Source organism: Vespula vulgaris, chromosome 2 (assembly GCF_905475345.1).
Source record: "Vespula vulgaris chromosome 2, iyVesVulg1.1, whole genome shotgun sequence".
In the NCBI taxonomy this organism is placed as follows: domain Eukaryota; kingdom Metazoa; phylum Arthropoda; class Insecta; order Hymenoptera; family Vespidae; genus Vespula; species Vespula vulgaris.
The window spans coordinates 5501017-5520350 of NC_066587.1; the positions used below are offsets into that span (position 1 = coordinate 5501017).

The window sequence follows — 19334 nt, forward strand, 5'->3', positions numbered from 1 at the left end:
ATTTACCGATGGACCGACACCATATGCCTACTCTAAGTAAACGCTTTAAGAAATAACCGGTGTTGTGTTAACGTTATGATTCGCACGTTAACAAGTTTTAATTTTGAACTTTTATCTCGGCGCTATGGTCACACCCGGTTCACGTCGACATATCATTAACTCGAGTCTTTCAACGGGCGAAATAACTGAACGTAAAATGTTACCGAAGACTGCAACACGTTTTTATATCGAAACGATATCGGCAACTCCTTCTCATGAAAATAATCGGTAAAATTAATTTCAACGCTTTTAAGCCTTAAACGATTCGATATGCAAATATCGAAGAAGTTGAGAATGGAAAGAGGATGCAGAGAAAGGTGTCATTCCCAAGACCACCCTGAATTAACGTACTTTATAATCTATTCCTACTTGCGTGCACCTCTTTATCGCCCGTTAAAAAGAAAAAAAAAGGAAGGGAAAGATGAAAAGAAAGAAGAAAGAAGTTAAAGTAAAGAAAAGAAAAAGGTAAAGAGAGAGAAAGAGAGAAATGACTGTGACTGACCCCCTATGGACGACGACCATACAATACCAACGAATGTTTTGGCTTGTTTTGGTTCTGACCGCAAGTTTCTCTCTTTTTTTTTCCTCTCTCTTTCTCTCTCTGTTTCTCTAATTTTCTCTTACCTCTTTCTATCCTTACTTTTTCTTATTTTCGTCGCACACGATCTCCCAGTGGATATAGTTTAGGGCCGCAATAAAAGTAAACGTCCGGACTATCTCGATTTACTGCTTAATTAAACGCGCGAGTCCACGAGACAACGAAGAATCTTACCCCATGAAAACTTCGCGTTCTTATTTAAACTTTACCTTAATATGTGTCCGTTGACCGCAGTGTGAATTTTTTATGGCACACCGAGCATTCCTTTTGCGCCAATAAAAGTCATTGGAGGGTCGGAGTACTGGCCACCGATGTATGTACTTACATACTTATATTCCTCGAGGACGGTATATCCGTTTAGTTACTTTGATAACGACCACGTTGTATTTTGCTTCATTGTGACGCTAATAATCGTGAAAACGATACTTCTTTTTTTTCTTTCTCTCTCTCTCTTGGTTTCTTTCTTCTTCTTTCTTTACTTCACCGATCAAAGAATTCGAGGGTCGCCTGGAATTTTTCTAACGCGTACAAACGGATAAGCTCAGATTTAATCTTTCTCTTTCGTTCTACATTCCGCAGCTAACACGAAAGGTTTCTACCTACGTCGAGGAAAAAATGAAACGCGTTGTCCCGGACGTACATACATACATACATACATACATACATACATACATACATATATATATGAATATATCACGTTTGTAAAACCGCAGTTAATGAAATCCGTCGAGAAAGTAACGAAGAGGGATGTCGAAAGGATTCGTGATGTTTTTTTTTTGTATAAAAATTAAACTCTTCCTGCGAAATAAAAATGGTTAGTACGGAAGCTAAAATAGTAAGAGCGTAGACAGATAGATAGGTATACGTTTTCGTGTGTATTCAAGAAACTAGAAGAAAGCTTTAATTTTTTTATTTCGTACTTTTTCCTCGTCTTATCATCGAGAAGTATAGACCAGTGGTGATAGTAATGGTAGTAACGACGATGCTGGTAGTAGTGGTAGAAGCTTCAGTATTCTAACGTGCCACCCGTGAAATCTTTCTATGAGTATACTTTCTATCTCTATCTTTTTCTCTCTTTAACTTAGTGTGGAAGCTGTGTCGGCCGAGGACAATGTCTCGCTGTGGATTTTTCGTATTATCTCGCGCGACATAATATGGGGGTTTATCTCCTGGAATCATGGTGGCTTAGAGAAGCGGAGCTTTTTTCTCTTCAGCGAGTAGACGACGACGACGACGACGACGACGACGACGACGACGACGACGACGCCGCCGTTTCTTCCTCGAAGGCAAATCCTCCTTCCCTTGCTCCCTCTTCTCTTCTCGCCCTCATCGGAAGACAACGTCTACGAGCCCCTTCGGGGACTCGTGGGTCACGTATACGCTTCCGCGCTTCTCCAATTCCTCTTTCCACCCTTCCCCGGCCTGTCACGACGACGCCAGTGGATTTCACGTGACCTTTCGGAAGGTTGACAGGACTCGAGAAGGTTTCGCTCTTCCGCGAAATATTATACTAGCTCTGACTGTAAGAGGATACGAGATAACGCGAGGATCTTTCGGGAAAATGGAAATAGAAAATGTAATATGAGTGTTATCGAAGATGATTTCTTATGGAAAGCGAGTTCTATGATATATATCGTACATGTATATACGCACACAGATAGACACACATGCAGGATAGTTGAAACGAGAGATACACAAAAGAAAATTGATTTGTCATATCTAGCTTTCTTTTACCTTCGGAATATCAATTACACGAAACTTTGACATCGCCGCAAGCACAAAAATGTCATTCTAATCGATAACATCGCGATGTCGTAACGCCACCCTTCTCGTCCGTTCGTCCACGCACGATTCCACCCTTGAGTATCGCGGATTCAACCCTCGTTCTATATTCATTTTATCTTTTTCTATCTCTGTTTCTCTCTCTTTCTCTTTCTCCCTCTCTCGTTGTCTACTTCTACTGCAGTTTTTCTTTCGTTTCGTACTGGAACTTTCCTTCTCCCCGGCAATGTCGTCCAAGAAAAGCATTGTGCTCTTTTCTAGCTACCTCGCCGAAACTTTTCTCAGGCTTTTTTTCATGCTTGCGTTGAGACGAACGCGAAGGGCCTGAGGGTTCCGAACATATTTTTTTTTCTTCTCCTTGTTCATCGAGTTTTTACGAATACACTTCTGAGGTTTCATGAAAAATTGGATGGTCGCGTTAGTAGATTGTGTAGTTTCGTCGAATCGTCAATCGAAATATTCATCGAATGATGTTCGATTCAAAGTCCGTACGTTTAATCCATTTTCCGGCGTTTCGAATCGGCGAATCAATGGGAGTTCGCTTTCAATTAATTGAAAACGTACGAATGCTAGGCAATCTTTTGCATGGGCACAAATTGGGATCAATGGTAGAATTTGAAAGGCAGAATTTCGTGAACATCAATCCTGTAGGGCAATTAGCAAATTATGAACATTAATAATATCGGATCGATGATCGTGGCTGAATATTAAGTATAATATATAGTAGTATAATTAATTGATTCGTGCCATCGCACATAGTGTAAATACGTCGGGAATTAGCTCAGGGTTTTGTTCGGCCGAATGGAGATCGAATTCCAATACAGTCGTGCGAGCACGCTTTCCAATGAACCATTCCTATCAAACGAAAGGATAGACCTCGAAGAGAGATGGTTATTTAATCCTATAGAGAAATTTTTACATAGGGACATAATAAAAAGCACATAAAATGGCGTGATAAAATTTTTGCGTTTCAACGAATTTGCAAAAACTCGTCGGACGGATTTTAATTCAATTTAATCTTTGGAAGGTCTATCGAAGATTTTTATAAAATATATTCTTCCGATACCGCACTATCGGAAGAATCGTTATAGGTATTACGACGAATCGATTAAGGTCAATCTTTCGAAGAATGCGTGTCCCTCATAGAAATTGCCAGATGACGATGACGATGACTCCGATGAAAGCTCGGAACGATAGCGCCAAGGCACCATGCAGTGCCCTGCAGGATGCCACTCTGATATCCCGTTGAGAACCGACAATTCGTATAACTCGTACGGTTTTCAACGTCGTCGATTGCAGCTTGCGAGGGCGTACGTCGATCGTGCGATTCCATCTGCGTAGGTGGCGGAAGATGTCGTTCTTTCGACGATTTCTTCCAGTTTCAAGATGTGCACGATTAGTCCAAATTAGAATTTAGAAGTAGATTAATAGAAGTTTCGAAGAAGATTTCCGTCCGCTTTTTATTTTCTTTTGTCCTTGCGTTTCCTTGTCCTTTTTTCTCCTATTTCTTTTTTTCTTATTCGCTTTCTTTATTTTCCCCGTTTCCTTCTTTTCTCTCGACGGAGCATATTTTCGCCATTGATCATTCCACCTACCATTATTTCTCCGTCTCATTTTTCTCATCCTTTTTTATTTCTATAGATCCAGAATCGTACCATAATTTAAGTTTATAAATTCGAAGGGCGACACATTCAATTGGAAGAAAATACAGAAGGGTTCGTAATTTTTAGTTTCCACGCTGTAATATTCGTTCATCGTTGAAAAGAATTTCCTCTTTCTATTTTTCTTTTTCCCATCTTTCTTTTTCTACGACCGTATGGAAACGTTCCTTTGCTAATGATATCTTGCTAATTGCCGGTATCGAAGCTGCCACTCTCTCATCTGTTAAATAACGTCCGTGCATTCGTTGTCTATAGTATTTCGAAACGTCGCATTTGTTAGGGTTGGAAAATACAATTATTACAGTAGGATCTCGATAAAACGAGCGTCTGTTATGAACACACATATAAACGTGTACGATATGTTCGTTATTCTTCCTTCGTTTTTTCCTTTTATTTTATCCGAATCGACGTGTGGATAAACATACACGTAATACATACGTGTATATATATATATATATATATATATATATATATATACGTGTATAAAGAGCACGTGTATATAACCAACTAGAAAATCCTTTCGAAAGTTACGGCAAAAGCGTTTGGCCGCTTGCACACTCCTCGAGCAAAACTTTGTTTTCCAAAGAGTCGTCCGCGTACCTTCTGCTATTCGCGTCGTAGCTGGCGCGGCTCCAAACAACCCTGTAGAATGTTAAGATCGCATCCTTCGTTTATTTACGAATATTTTCTATCTGGCACGCATACCTCGTGCTTTCGAGTTATCGCGACGAAAGACGTTTATTCGGACGTTATTGCGGAAGACCAGCCTCTTCTGGCACAAAGATACGCAATATGCATACACGTCGTTTCTCTATCTCTTTCTCTCTATCGTGAAAGAGATCGTAGAAAAACGAGATGCGTTCGTTGGTGTGTACATAAATTTTTACGTGCTTCTCGAATATATATATACATACACACATATATATCTGTATGTATATACACGCACGTATCCTGTGCTTTGCCGGCAGTGCGTCAGGTGGTACCGTTCTCCGTTTCCCACGGACTTCTCAGCCTTTATTATATCATTCTATCACAATGCACATCGAAACGTCTCCAGATCGAGTAAGAGTGGTGCACCTGCAGCCGGCTGCAGCTTCGACTTGCGCCATGAAATAACATCGCCGTTAAAAACGGCACACCTACCACGCCAACAATGACGTTGCATCGTCGATCGGAGATATACGTTTCTCATTGCGATTCTTTATCGCGATATGCGTGCCTCCTGCCGCATAAGACAGAATTTGCTTTAGGCATACTTTTCCTTTATTTTTTTGTATTTCTTCTTCTTTCTTTCTCTCTTTTTTTTTTTTTTTTATTCCTTCTTTTCCCCCCCGAGAAAATACTCTCGAGAAAACGTAGAAAGTCGTACAGAGTCTTTACGCAGTAGTCTTCTCTCGATATCGTTTCTTCGTCTTCGAGAGAGAAAACGAGAGGATCGAATATCTTCGTCAGCGACTATCTTCGGGCGCACTTAGCAATTTCCGGATAAAATTGGAACGCGTAATCGTTTGCGCGAGCGCGAATGTCGTGGAAAATTATAGTCTCGGCAAGTAGGAACAGGCTGGGCAAATAAATCGTTTTGAGTGGCCTCTAGGCTACCGGGAGATTCGTTTTGTTGGAACGGTAAGATCGACGCTGCTAGACGCGTATCCACGCTCGGCAATTTATCAGTTTCTTGCTGCGCTCACATTAATAATGGAATTTATCGATCCAATATCGATTCATCCTCTCAGGACTGAGGAAACCTATATCATTGTGATCTCGAATCATCCGCCAACCGGTTGGCAACCGATGCCGATCATCGACCACCGCTGATTCCATCTAAAATTTATCACTACTGATACGGATCTTAACATTTATAACGGTTTGAAATTTTGTTTTTGAATTATATCATATATCGAGTATACAGTTATTAATTTACCGTCCCGCATTATGTTTTTTTTTTACTTTTTTCTTTCCTTCGATCTATCGACCTAATCCAACCTCGAGAGAACGTGTTTTTCCAAGCGATTATCATATGTACTAAAATGCTATAATTTAGATTACAAGCAGGTTACGATAATTATCTTAAATGTTCGCCGTGTCGTCTCGTCGTTTCCTCTTCTCTTTTTCTTCCTCTCTCCTTCTCTTCTTTTTTTTACTTTTTTTATTTTTATTCTTCCAAAAGGAATAGGAAGGACTATTACTGTCATCTCTCTCTCTCTCTCTCTCTCTCTTTTTTCTCTTCCTCTTTTCGAAGCTTCGACCACTTTGTTGCAGCTCGTAGCGTGCGTGCGTGCGAATCGACGACTCGTTTCGTAAGTCTCGCTCCGATCTTTTGTGAATTAGTTTAGCCGTTCGAACGAGACGACGTGCGAAAGAAAAAGTGAGCGTGCAATACCTACTCTCGCGAACGTCTACCTTTCTGTAACTTTGTCTCCTCCTTCTTCTACTTCTTTTTCTTCTTTTCTTTCTGTTTCTCCTTCTCCTTCTTTTTTAGCGAGACGATTGAAATTTCTGGCACGGAAGTCGCGCGAGTTTCGCTCGACATTTGCGATGCGTTCTTCTACCGGTAGACACCGTGAGAATTCTTCGTTCGAATGTCTTATTCTTCGTCGTAGATGCACGTGGCTCGAGAAAGTATTTTCTTTGGTATTAAATGATGATAATATATATATACATATATTTGTGTGTGTGTGTGTGTGTATGTACGTATATATACACGTACAAACATACCCTCTTTAAAATATAAATTGTAATTTTTAAAAATAATCGTGAAACATTCACAGCCTCTTTCTCATTGCACAATAACCATTTGATTGGTAATGTTGTTGGTACATACAATTGAAAAAAAAAATATATTTAGAAACGAGTACGACGACAACGAAAAGAACGGCGATAGTATAGGTCAAACGCATAATACGTAAGAAAGTTAAGGGAAATACGTTTGAAAGGAAAGAGGAGTATCTCATTGAGTAGAGGGAAACGTAAATAAACATTCTAAGCGTTACAAGTTGGTTTATAGGTTTCACCTTAGAGAACGGCTCTTATACCTTTATATAACTAGTCGAACGAGAGACGCGTCGAAGGACACACGTCTATAATTCTCCGCTATCTCTTTGCGATTTTTACTTGATGGTAGGTACATTCATAGTCATATTATCCTTTATCCCGGTGTTAAAATTTTTTCTTTATCATTGTAACGTCATCAACTAATATAGGCTTGCGGCTAAAGGAACGTTCGATGAAGGTACATCGTTTCGATATTACATTAGTTGTGCGTAAACTTTAAGAAAGGCTAGGGAAAGCATCTTATTAGCGATCTTAATGCATAATGATATTTACAAACTAGAAGTAGTATGGCCGGCTATTCAACATTCTCACGTCTTCCGATAATAATTTTCGAATTTATATTCAAATACGTTTACGTACGTACGTATGTATTTATGCATGTAACACCGGTTAAAAGCAATTGCGTTTGGATGTTGGGCAATCGTTGCGGTTGCAGAGAAAGAATAAAAGTTATTTACCTTTACCAGCGGATATGTGTCAAAAGGGCCGGCCCTTTTTTCTCGTTGCGACCATGTAGGCATGCCAGTCCGTTAGTTCCACTTTTCTCGCGTCATGTGGGCCAACCTCATCTTTCCCACACTTGCCATCTCGCGGTCATTCTTCTTCTTCTCTTCTTTCTTCTTCGGGTTCGTCTTCGTCTTCGTTTCTTACAACGGCATTCCTCGGGCTTGCACCCTGCAATCTTTCGTGGCCCTTGCCGCTCGCTCTCCTCGTACTTTCTTTTGCCACGTTAATTCTAGGGCCCCGAAACGCATCCTCGAGAAATCGTACACCGTCGGGGAAAGGTAGAATGCACGAAGGTGAACGCCATGGCAGGATGTCTACGTTCTAAACAATTAAGACGAGATCAAAGTTCCATACGATGCGAGAGGGGTATCTAATCGAAATAAAAATACGTGAGAAAGTAGTAGGCGTAGTAGTGGAACGAAAGTAGAGAGATCCAACGATCGATTAGACTTCTTAGATAACATCAACATTTCTTTTCTTTTTTCGATATAAAGAATTTTAGAAGGAGGTGGGCTGAGGTGGAGTGAAACGGGAAAAAAAAGGAGGAGGAGGAAGAAGAAAAAGAAGAAGAAGGAGAAATGAGGGAGGCTGTCACCGCGACCCTTCGACCGTGTACTCGGCTTAAAGTTGAGTACACACAGTTTAATCGACGCGAAAACGGTTTCTTTATCCTTAGTAAAACGCTCGTGTTCCTTTTTCTTTTCTTCTCTTCTCTTTTCTTTTCTTTCCCTTTCTTTTCCTTTCTTTTTTTTTTCTTCTTCTTCTTCCCGAAGGAAAGTCATTTACGGCTACGCTGTTTACAGCCTATTTTTTTTTTCTTTCTTTCTTTCTTTCGACCATTTGTCTCACAAAGCCACTACGTCTTAGTTTCTCGATCGTTAAAGTAAGGAAAATAGAAATATTTTGTTGCTAAGCGAAGGTTAGACAAGACGAGAGAAAAAATGTCTGTTCTCTCATGAATCGTCGTCACATCGGTGACAGAGTAACATGATGACGAAGGAGGAGAGAAGAAAGAGACGAGAAGAAGAAACGTTCATTGTCAGAAGGAGACGATGCGTGGAGACCGAGCGAGGAGTGGTGTGGGAGTAAATGGAGTTTACAGGGAGTGGACGGTATTCCCTCAGCCTCTTTTCGAGGGTCGCCGTTTGTGCGAAACCGCTAAGTGGACTTTGCGGCATCGATGTGAACCATCGTTTAAATCGACCGATAAGAATAACCACGAAAACGGTGAAAACGGAGAAAGTGAGGTAATTTTGGTTATCCTTTTGTAAGAACGAACGACGAAAATACACATGTGTATATATATATATATATATATATATATATTTTACAAACATATTTTACGAGTTGTCGATATATACACACATACGTATGTATCGAAGTGTAACTTGCTTAACGTTTAAGTTTACGGTCGAAAGGGAGAGGATTATTTTGCGATTCAATTATTCCACTCTACGACTCAATTGTTTTAGATCTCGGTCACGAAGTGCTCGTGATCGGTCGTAGATTATCGATCGGCGAAGCTACCGCGAGCTCCGGTATAAATTGTTTCAGATCGCATCGTGCCCTTTGTATCTTATTTCTCCTTATCATCGACTTCGCGCGTTCTCCTTCTGTATCTATGTATGTATATATATATGTTATACAGTACTTTTAATGATCTCCGATGTAATCTCCTTAGATGCGCATACCGAGTTCGAGATAATACAAGAAAGGTATTCCGTGATGCGCGGTCTCGCTTTCAACGAGATATCCTTTCCGATATTTGCTACATCTAGTACACTCTCCTTGTAACAAGATATTTTCTGTTGGGTTTAAAAAAAAAAAGACAGTTTTTTCTTTGTTCTTTTTTCTTTTTTTTTTATACAAACGCGAAAGCAACATCGTTGACAATGTTGATGTTAATAAAACGATAAATTAAACGATAGAGAAACGGAAGTTATTAATATGATTTAATTTGATTTAGATGAGACTTAGAAGGTCTATCCGTAATCGGAAACCATAAGGTGGTCACTCAAGGCATCTAATTCCGGGTCCCAACCCGCATACAGGTAAAATAATATTCGGGAACACGTGCTGCGAATACGAGCCCTCCTGTCGCATCCTCCTGGAAATCTAGGAGCTCGGTGTTAGATTCCTGGCAGCCTAGACGTCGATTGGATTTCAAGAAAGTTAGAGCACGGTATATTAAAAAAACAAAACAAAAAAAAAATACAAAATACAAAATTAAAAAGAAATAAAAACTTGCTAGTTACCACGACGGACTTTCCGTTTTCTCCGAGAATTCTTTCCGTAAGACCGATCGTGAGAACCATATGGCTGGACGATCGGAATTTTAATACGATAAAGTCGAGACTCTTAAGATTGTAGAGTACTATGTACTCTTTAGCGTACTCTTTACTCTTGAAAAATCCTATAATCTTTAATAACGAAAGAAATTTATATCAGCTGTTAAAGAAATTAATCTTTCTAATACGAATAGGAATTAATTAATTACGAATGCAATTAAATTTCGCTTAACTAGTTTGTCGTATCTATATAATAGTTTAAAAATATTCGATCGAAAATCGTGCAAGGACGAGCAACGATGGATCATCGAGCAAACGATTTTCGATGTCCCAATGATCGATAATAGTTGTCCGTAGACATGACCGATTCTCCCTTCGTATTTTCTCATCTCTTTCATTCCTATCACCACTCTTCATCCACGACGCACTTCTCGCCGGTAATCAACGACAATCCGAGCACTCCATCGCGGTTCTCACAAAGACACTGCCGGACCATTGTCCTTTGAAATGGATGGAGAAAGGAGAGCCTTCTTCGGCAAAGCCTCGAGTCCCACCCTCTCTTTGAAAAGCGAGGACGCTCGTCTGGTGATGCGGTCGATGCGGTCCTCGTTGTGGCTGCCTCGTCGGCGGGACAACGCTCGAAAATACCACGATTTAACAAGTAATAAGGATTTCGATCGATGGACTACAACGTTTCGTAGATACCATTAAAAATTTAATGAAATCCTCGTTGTTTATTTTCGAAAATATAACGAACGATTTACATTCGGTCGATATCGAAATAATAAATAATGCATACAACGATTATATTTATTACACGCGTTATATTAATTGACACAAGAGAATATTTCGTCGCATAATTTATTCTCCCGGGATAATTCGTGCCGTCGCTCGATCTTCCAGGAAACTATGTTTCGAAGTTAATTAAAAAACTTGCCCAACGAAAATTATCTTTTTGATCGAATCGTGTGGGGAGAGAGAAAGAAAGAGAGAGAGAGAGAGAGAGAGAGAGAAATGGTATTAGCACTTAAACTGTTTTATCGAAGATACTGATCGAGATCCAAGGATACGGTATGAGTATGTAAATGACAGGGTTGTTCGTTGGTATCAGAGACTCTCTCCGAGTACTCTCATCCAACTGATTCACGATCCCGCGATGGACCGCTTCCTTTAACTTCGAGAAGTCGAGTGGACACGACTCCTCGATCGCCCCCGGGTCGATTCTCGAAACACGTAACTGCCTTGGCAGTTTGCGCTTGCCCTCTCGAGATCAGCGGCGTAGGATCGATTTCAGAGATTCGCCCTTCTCGTTTCAACGACGTGAGCGCGCATACAGATGGGAGTCTGTAAATGTAATTGCTAATGGAGTCTCGAGAATCGATCGATTCGTTACGCTTTAGGCCCTCCTCGTGTACCGAAATCGATAAGCGATCGTTATGAATTTCGATGGAACAACTTTGACGATAGACCGAGAGAACATCGAATTAACATTCTTAATTGATCGATAATTTCTCTTGATAATATATAAGAATTACGAAAGTAATTTAGAGGAAGAAAGAGAAATAGAAAGAGATAGAGAGAGAGAGAGAGAGAGAGAGAGAGAGAGAGAGAGAGAGAGAGAGAGAGAGAGAGAGAGAGAGAGAGGATCTTCGGGACAATTTAAATGGAGGACTTTATAAACGCGAGGAGAAGAAATGTACTCGTGTTGCTTCTATAGTGAAATAACGACGACGATACGAGTATCCTGATAGACTCGCGAAGCTTCTCAAGCAAGATTCAAACTATAATGGTTCGCGAGGCACGTTGGAAAGATACTCTCTCTCTCTTTCTCTCTTTCTTTCTTTTTCCTTAAGAAGGCTCGCGATCAGATAGGATCTTTCGAAGTCACTTGGTAATCCTTCGATTCTTCGCGATCGAGAAGCGGAGTTTCTCGCCGGAATAAACTTGGAGTAAAAAGTTGGAAAGAGAGAAGTTAGCTAGATCGACGAAGGATAGACGATTGCAGTGGCTAGAGAATCGGTGAAGCAGCTACGGTAACTGCGGCAACAGCAGCAGCAGCAGCAGCAACAACTGCAGGAGCAGCATTTGTCGTGACACGTTTGCTTGGATGTTGTGGCCCTTGGAGTACCCGCCGGCTCCTCGCTTTCCAATGTTCGCTCGTTCACGATTCCGATAGGTCGAAGCGATTCGAGATTCGAGTGAGGATAACGTTGCTCGTTGTACGATCGTATCTGTCTGTCAGTCGGCTTGATTACGCCTTTGACGGTAGTACCGAACCTTAGTCCGGTCAATTAAAGTTTAACGTCTCCTCCAGTCTATGTCGTTCTCATCCTTCTATTTATCCTCTTCCTCTGTTCACTTGGAATAACACAGTTCGATACTCGATGCCCAAAGGTATGTATAATATTAAGACGTCGTTCGAGTTTTACTCTTTATTTTATTTCCGCCTCCCGTTTGCGCGTCGATTTCTTCATTTCTTTTTGTTTTTTTCATAAGGTACTTCTTACGATCCACGTATCTCGATACGGTATTTAGATAACTTAAGAATCTGAGGAAACGATTTAAAAACAACATTTGAGAAAGTATGAGAACGGAAATAGAAGCTCGAGATTAAATAACATTACAAAATAAACCGTAAAGATGAATGTTGCAGGAGATATTCTTGTACGATTGTAAAACGAATAGAAATCGTTTCTATGATTTTTTTGTTGTCGAAACTATCGTATACCTCTTTCCTGCCAAGAGAGAAAATAAATCCATGGTAACGTAAGGTACCAGTCTAAACTAGACTATTTTTGAGACTAAGGAAAGTTCGTCGTTTGGGTACGGGTACTCTCAGCGTGGGGCCCGTTCTCTTTTTGGTCGGTGACACTAGATGCCAGCTAGGGGAGGCCACCGCCGCCTCTGCTGCCGACGACAAGCGTAAAAGAAGATCTGGACCAGGAGCGGGCCAACGAGACAAAGCGGAGCGTGACAAAAAGAAAGGACAACGTCCGATGAAATAAAGGGAAGGGCCGAATCCTCCGGTGTTGGGTTACTCGCACAGACCATGTCTTGACCCGTTGCTTTGAAGAACACACATTTTGAATCCACTCCGTGACAACACCCGCTTCTTTTCTCGTCGATCTAATTACTCGAAGGATAAGAAAAAACAAAAAAAAAAACAAAAAAAAAAAATAAAGAAATAAAAAAAAGTGGAAGAGAAGAAAACGATTTAATAAAGATCCGAGAATAAAACGTAATCGATCGAAAATCGATTCGAAACCACGTGGAAATGCGGAAATGTCCTACCGATTATGATACGGAACGACCTCTCGTGGTGATAGGACAAGGCTGATTTTCCGAAACGGGCGACGCGCGATTTCACGGGCGTTAACTCGAATCGAACCGAACCGTCGATGGGCGCTCGATCGCGACAAGATAAATGACCGTGTGTCCGGTCGACCAGCAAACCGGCACTATTCTCCCAATTATGTGGGGTCGATGGAGACCCTGGTGTCCACCTGTCGCCGGCAACGACATGATTGATGGACCACACGCGCACTGTACGTGCCTTCTCGCGATTTCCTACCGATCCATCTTCTTTTACGGGCCACCGATATCGTTTGGATAACCCACGAGAGAACGAAAAGTTCTCCTTAGAAAAAAATCTTTCGTTTCTTTCTTACGATAAGTACTTACGATAACTATTCCTCCATCACGTCTGTATAATAGTTTAACCAATCAATTTATTTTCGATATATCTTCTCAAACCTGTAACCAAAGAGACAGATCGCAAAATGATACCGGGATGATTCGTAAATACGTAAGAGGTACTTACGAACGTTCTCCTCGTTGATTAAAATCGAATGTTTCACAGTCGAGTAAACACGTGCCGTTGCCGCGGTGACTTTCAGCAAGTACCTATTAAATCGGATTGGTAAGGCGGCGTAATCGCATAAGATCGATTTTTCTTGGCAAGCTGGCGACCCAGTTAGGCGAGATGTTTAACATAATTGTGCATTGCCGTCGTATGAAATATCGTAGGACGTTTTTACCCGGTCGTGCAAAAGATGTCTACCGATTCGAATGAACCAACGAACGGGAGACTTTCAACGAATAATAATTTCAAATCGAAAAGCCATCTGTGTAGGGATTAATTCTGATCGATCGACTCCAGAAACCGGTCCGGTAACTTTTCAAAGCCTTTAGTGTTCGGGAATCGCGAATGAATTAGAAAAGTGAGATAGAACGAAGGAGAACGGAATTGTCTTTCGTTATTTCGCGATAATAACGGCAGGCATTTGTGGATTCGATAGATTCGTTAAAAAGGAATTCGATCGAGGTAAAGAGTAAAGGGGATGAACGAAAGGAAAAGGGTGGTAAGGGGGAGGGGGAGCTAAGCGTGCGTGCCACTCGACATACCAGAGGCGATAATAATAACCATTGACACCTGGTTGTTAATTGAAACGTGCCTTCGGCGGCCGTGCACCTTCCCACTTTAATCACTGTGATTATGTATTTATAAACGCTACTTAGCATTCGTCGAAGAAGCTTAGAACTTCTTCCGTCGACTCGGCAGCGAGCAACATGCCGCCCATTATGTTTTTATTAAAGGAGAGGAAAGACGATGAGAAAAGAAAGTGGAAGGTTTGATCATTTATTATTATTATATTGATCGTTTCATTTCTTTGATTCGATTGAAATGTCGAAACGATGAAATATAGTTTTCTACGAGAGATAGATAGATGGATGGATGGATGGATGGATGGATGGAGAGAGAGAGAGAGAGAGAGAGAGAGAGAGGGAATTATCGAACGATAACGGTTTAACTCTCGTAAAAGAGTCATGCGGCAAGTAATCAGCAGAAAAATCAACGAACGCACGGTGTTCTTCCTGATTGGAAAATCCGTATTTGCTGAACAAACATTATATCGACGACGATACCATTTTAATGCTAAAAATCGATGAACCAACCGAGTTAATTTGCTCGTTTGCTGTATCTATCAATTGATCGACGTGAGCATGGTTACGACGAAATTAATTATTCTGTATATTCCGTCGAACGAAGAAAGAAAGGCAGAGGAGGAACGCGAAAACGTGTGGGTCGTAAGAATAACGAGTGAGAGGGATTTTTGCGTACAATGAAAAGTAACAATATCTTTTTCTTATTTTAATTTTAAATAACACAGACGTAAGTCATTTAAAAGCAATGCATTCAGATGTACCTATCGACGATACTTTTTAATCAGTCATTTAAATTCACAGTAATTACGTTGCGCAGTCACGTATATATTCGTTTATGTACGTTCGTAGTTATGTTAACACTCGGAAATCGTATCCTCGATGCATACGAACGTTGCAACTACACACGATAATACGGTGCACGCTATAACACAGAAACGAAGAAATATTTAGAAAAAAGAAAATGGAATGGAACTTGGACTAGACATTATTATTGTTACATGTGGTATACATAGTATATAAATACATAATACACACCCAAACCCTCCCCCCCCGCACACACACACACATACATATATATAATATATATGTATCTCTACAAATATATAGAAGAAACTCGCACGTAAAGGAGAACGGAAGAGCGTTCGTAGATTTATGTTCGTCGCCGTTTTCATTTTTCACCGTCTCCTTCCTACCGGCGCGGCGACCTTTATTATTTCGCCGGCTGTATTGTACGTCGTTACCCCGTTACGTAGATGAGAAATCACCGTTGCTCGCTCGTCGGACGAGACCGTGAATACCGACGGTGGCGTACAATCGAGATGTGCGCGCGCACACTTCTGTAGGAGAGGCGGCAAAAGCGAAACCGACAATGGACCACGAGATTTCGACTCGAATCGTATCAATCGCTGTCGAGACACAATCGTTCCTCTGCGACGTGTTACCTGACCCTCTCTCTATCTCTCTCTCTCTCTCTCTCTCTCTCTCTCTCTCTCTCATACTCTCTTCTCTTCTTCCTGCACTGTTTCGTCTACACGCCCAGGAATTCATCCCCCTTTCGCGTTGTTGTTCGAGAGCAGGACTACAATAGGGACCCATCGATACGCCATCGATAGCTCCAGGGGTACTTACCTCTAAATACTGGAACCTATAGATCCATTTCTACGCGTGTCTACCCTACTATAATATAAGTCGGGGATTAAGCCTATAAATACGTGGTAGCTTTAACGATTCGATAATTATTATTATCCTTTGGAATAGGAAGGTGAAAAAGTTTCATTTGGTATACGATATTACGAGATTATTTCGAAAATGAAAAATTGATGATAGAGTGATCGGTTAATGGAAAAAAAAAACAGAAGTAAATAAATAAAGAAAGAAAGAGAGAGAGAGAGAGAGAGAGAGAAAAGAGAAAAGGAAGAAATTATGGAGGACAATGTACTCTCTTTCGTCTTTTACATAAAGGGTTCATTCATGAATATAAACGAGTATAAATCAATGTCGAACGGTGTTAGAGGCATCGCGCGGAAGGTCGATGGAGCGAAACGTAGCCGCCTCGAAGGTCTTTTCCCCTCTTCGAGGAAAAGCATGGTGAGCAGAGAGCGATTGAGCGCAACGGGGTCAGGGGGGCTCTTGCGTGTTTTGCGGAATGGAGAGGTGTATATTTTTCTCCGCGTACGAATACCAGTCATCGTCGAGGGTCGACCCTCCTCTTCGATACGCACTGACGTTTATTGCATTGATATTAATCGATCAGGAAGGGTCGTTGTACCGTGGCTTACATTCTTCTCTCTCTCTCTCTCTCTCTCTCTGTCTCTTTCTCTCTCTCTCTCTCTTATAGGTCTACCTGTTTGTGTCATGTTCGAGGCGAAAAGGGTAGATGTTTGTTGACCCGCAAACATCGATAGTCGTAATATAGATGTAATATCGAAAGTCGAATTGATCTATTCCGATTTCGAGATCGCGGAGTAAAGTACAACTATTGATTCTTGACAAATCACTTTCGTAACTCTTTACGTCTTACGAAGAATGTATTGCCATTGTTGGCATCTTTGTTGAAATTACCGAGAATCAAAGTTACAACTTTTATCGTCTTTTATCGTTAAACGAACGATGGAAACAATGGGTGTTACGATTTATCGAGAGAAAAGAGAAAGCAGATCGAAGGTATTCAGAGTCAAGTTGGACGAGATTTAAAGCGGACTAGCGTAAAGAATAGTCAAGAGCCTTTTCAATGTTGATGGACTCTATTATACTATTGTGGAGCGACTTGAAAAGGCCGACGAGGCGGTGCTTCTTGGGCGAAGTCGATCAGATATCCAGAGTTTCATTTCAACATTCGAAACCTCCGAGGAAGGATCGATCCGAAACAATCGTTTCTTCAAACATCTTAGGAACGATTTGCGAGCGTAATACCACCGGGCTTTGGCTTTTTCGATGCTTCTTTTCCCTTCGTTGTACACAGGGTGTTCGAGGATCACAGGGAGCAACTCTTACGTATAGTTCAATTTTCTTGATGTATTCGTTACGTCGTTACGTCCATAGTAATCGATAGTAATGATAAAATTGAGAGACCATTTGATTTTTTTCAAACTTTGTCTTTCTTTTAATTTTCTTCTTTTTATTGTTTCTTTTTTTTTCTTTTCTTTTTTTGTGGACTTTATGAATCTGCGAGAATACGATACGAGCTCATCGAAGTAAGAGGAAATATTTTGATCACCATATACATCGGGACGATGTAGACACATCGAAATCGAGCGCAGTGTAGTCAGAGATGGGACAGAGAGAATGCTCTCGAGAATCTCTTTGGATCTTCCGCCTCTCGGAAAGGATGAGGAGTACCCTTTCCTTTTTATCGTTCTTCGAGAAGAGCTTTTTCCCTTTCTCTGTGAAGCCACCTGCGTCCTAGTCCTTCGTTGGTTTTGATGAGCCTGCGAGCCCTTCTCGATTCATCGTATCGAATACCCTAATCCTCCCTATTAGAGTGACTTTGGTCAAATATCGGTCAGTTCTCGGGGTCCGAGCACAATGTACCGAATACAATGACGAGCTCTCGTTTATCCGTCCAGCTAGCTTTCCTCGACCTCTTCCTATCTAACGCGATATGCGAGTACGGTGCAAGCTACTCTTTCTCTCGGAAAATCTATTTTCGTCGTATCCTTTTGAACGATTCGACGTGATTATTATATACGATATTCGAGGCGGAATTCATCAAGACATGTATATACATAACTACGTCTGCATGCGGTTACATATTTGAATAAGATAGAAATCTGAATATTCTTCACAGTTAAATTTTCTCGAGTACCTTCGTCGGGCAGTAATATTCCTAACCTTGAACAGGCCGCAATTTTATTTAATAATAAGATTGTTCAGGAATTGCACGGTTTGTTCTGAAATTATGTCATTTGCAAATTGACGTATGCGTACGTACATAAGTATGTGCTATGTATCTACATACGTAGGTACCTCGGACATACGCGGAATGAGAATTGCACGGCACATTTTCGTTATGCACGCATAAGGATTCCATCACGCGAGCTTTTCCACAAAGACGTACTTACGTACTTACGTGTACGAGCGTGCACATATCTGATCGGGTCGAAACTCTCGTATAATTGCAGCCCCTTTTTTACCAACGGAGAAAGGTATTCTTATGTAAAGTCGCACCGATCATTTCTCTCCACTTTCACTCGTGCGCATCTCCTTCCCGTTAAATTCAACGAAATTATCTTCGCACTTTGTAAAAATAAAAATTTTTATCTTTTCCTTCGGCGCTTCCTTTCTTCGCAACATTTCCGTTTGTAAGAAAATGCAAAATACGTCGGTGGTATTACGGTGGAAACGCGTTTTATATTGCGATCGGCGAAGTTTTGTTTACGGAAAATAGTTAGTTTTGAAGTCAGATTTTACGGAGGATTAGGGATCAGGATCGTACGAGAGGCCGGTTCTTTAACCAGTTCTGCGAGTTTTCGTGACATTAATCGGTTACCGGTTTCGTATTATATGCCGCCCCTATCTTCAGACTTCCGTACGCGATAATAATGATTAGTGGAATGAGGAAATGAGCATCGAAGATAAATAAGGAAGAAAAGGAGAAGATGAAAATCAAATAGCTTCTTTCTATTCAACGGAAGTACACGTACACGCGTACGTACAAACGAATGTATTCCAGACTGATACATACACACTCGGATTCAATGTTATTTTGGCTGGTTCGTTAAGTCGCTTTTCCAATTAGCACCGGCTCGACTAAAAGTCCGGATTTTCGAAGGCGATCGTTAATCATTTAAAGCTCCCCCGGCAGTACGTTCACCGATTTAGTAATTCAAACGCGGTTCATTTCGTGCAGCGAGCTCAATTAAAATTCTTCTCTCTTCTACGTGCATACGATGAGAGAATACCAGGATTCATGGAAGTCGAAGAAACGAATCGAACCGACCACCACAGTTTAATTAAGAAACT

The 19334-nt window shown here is 41.0% G+C and overlaps 1 protein-coding gene across 4 annotated transcripts in view; it reads left to right on the plus strand.

Moving 5' to 3' along the window:
* LOC127072919 (UPF0489 protein C5orf22 homolog) overlaps positions 1-19334 on the plus strand; it is a 427631-nt gene that overhangs the window by 146313 nt on the left and 261984 nt on the right. The gene's annotated exons all lie outside the window — the stretch shown is intronic.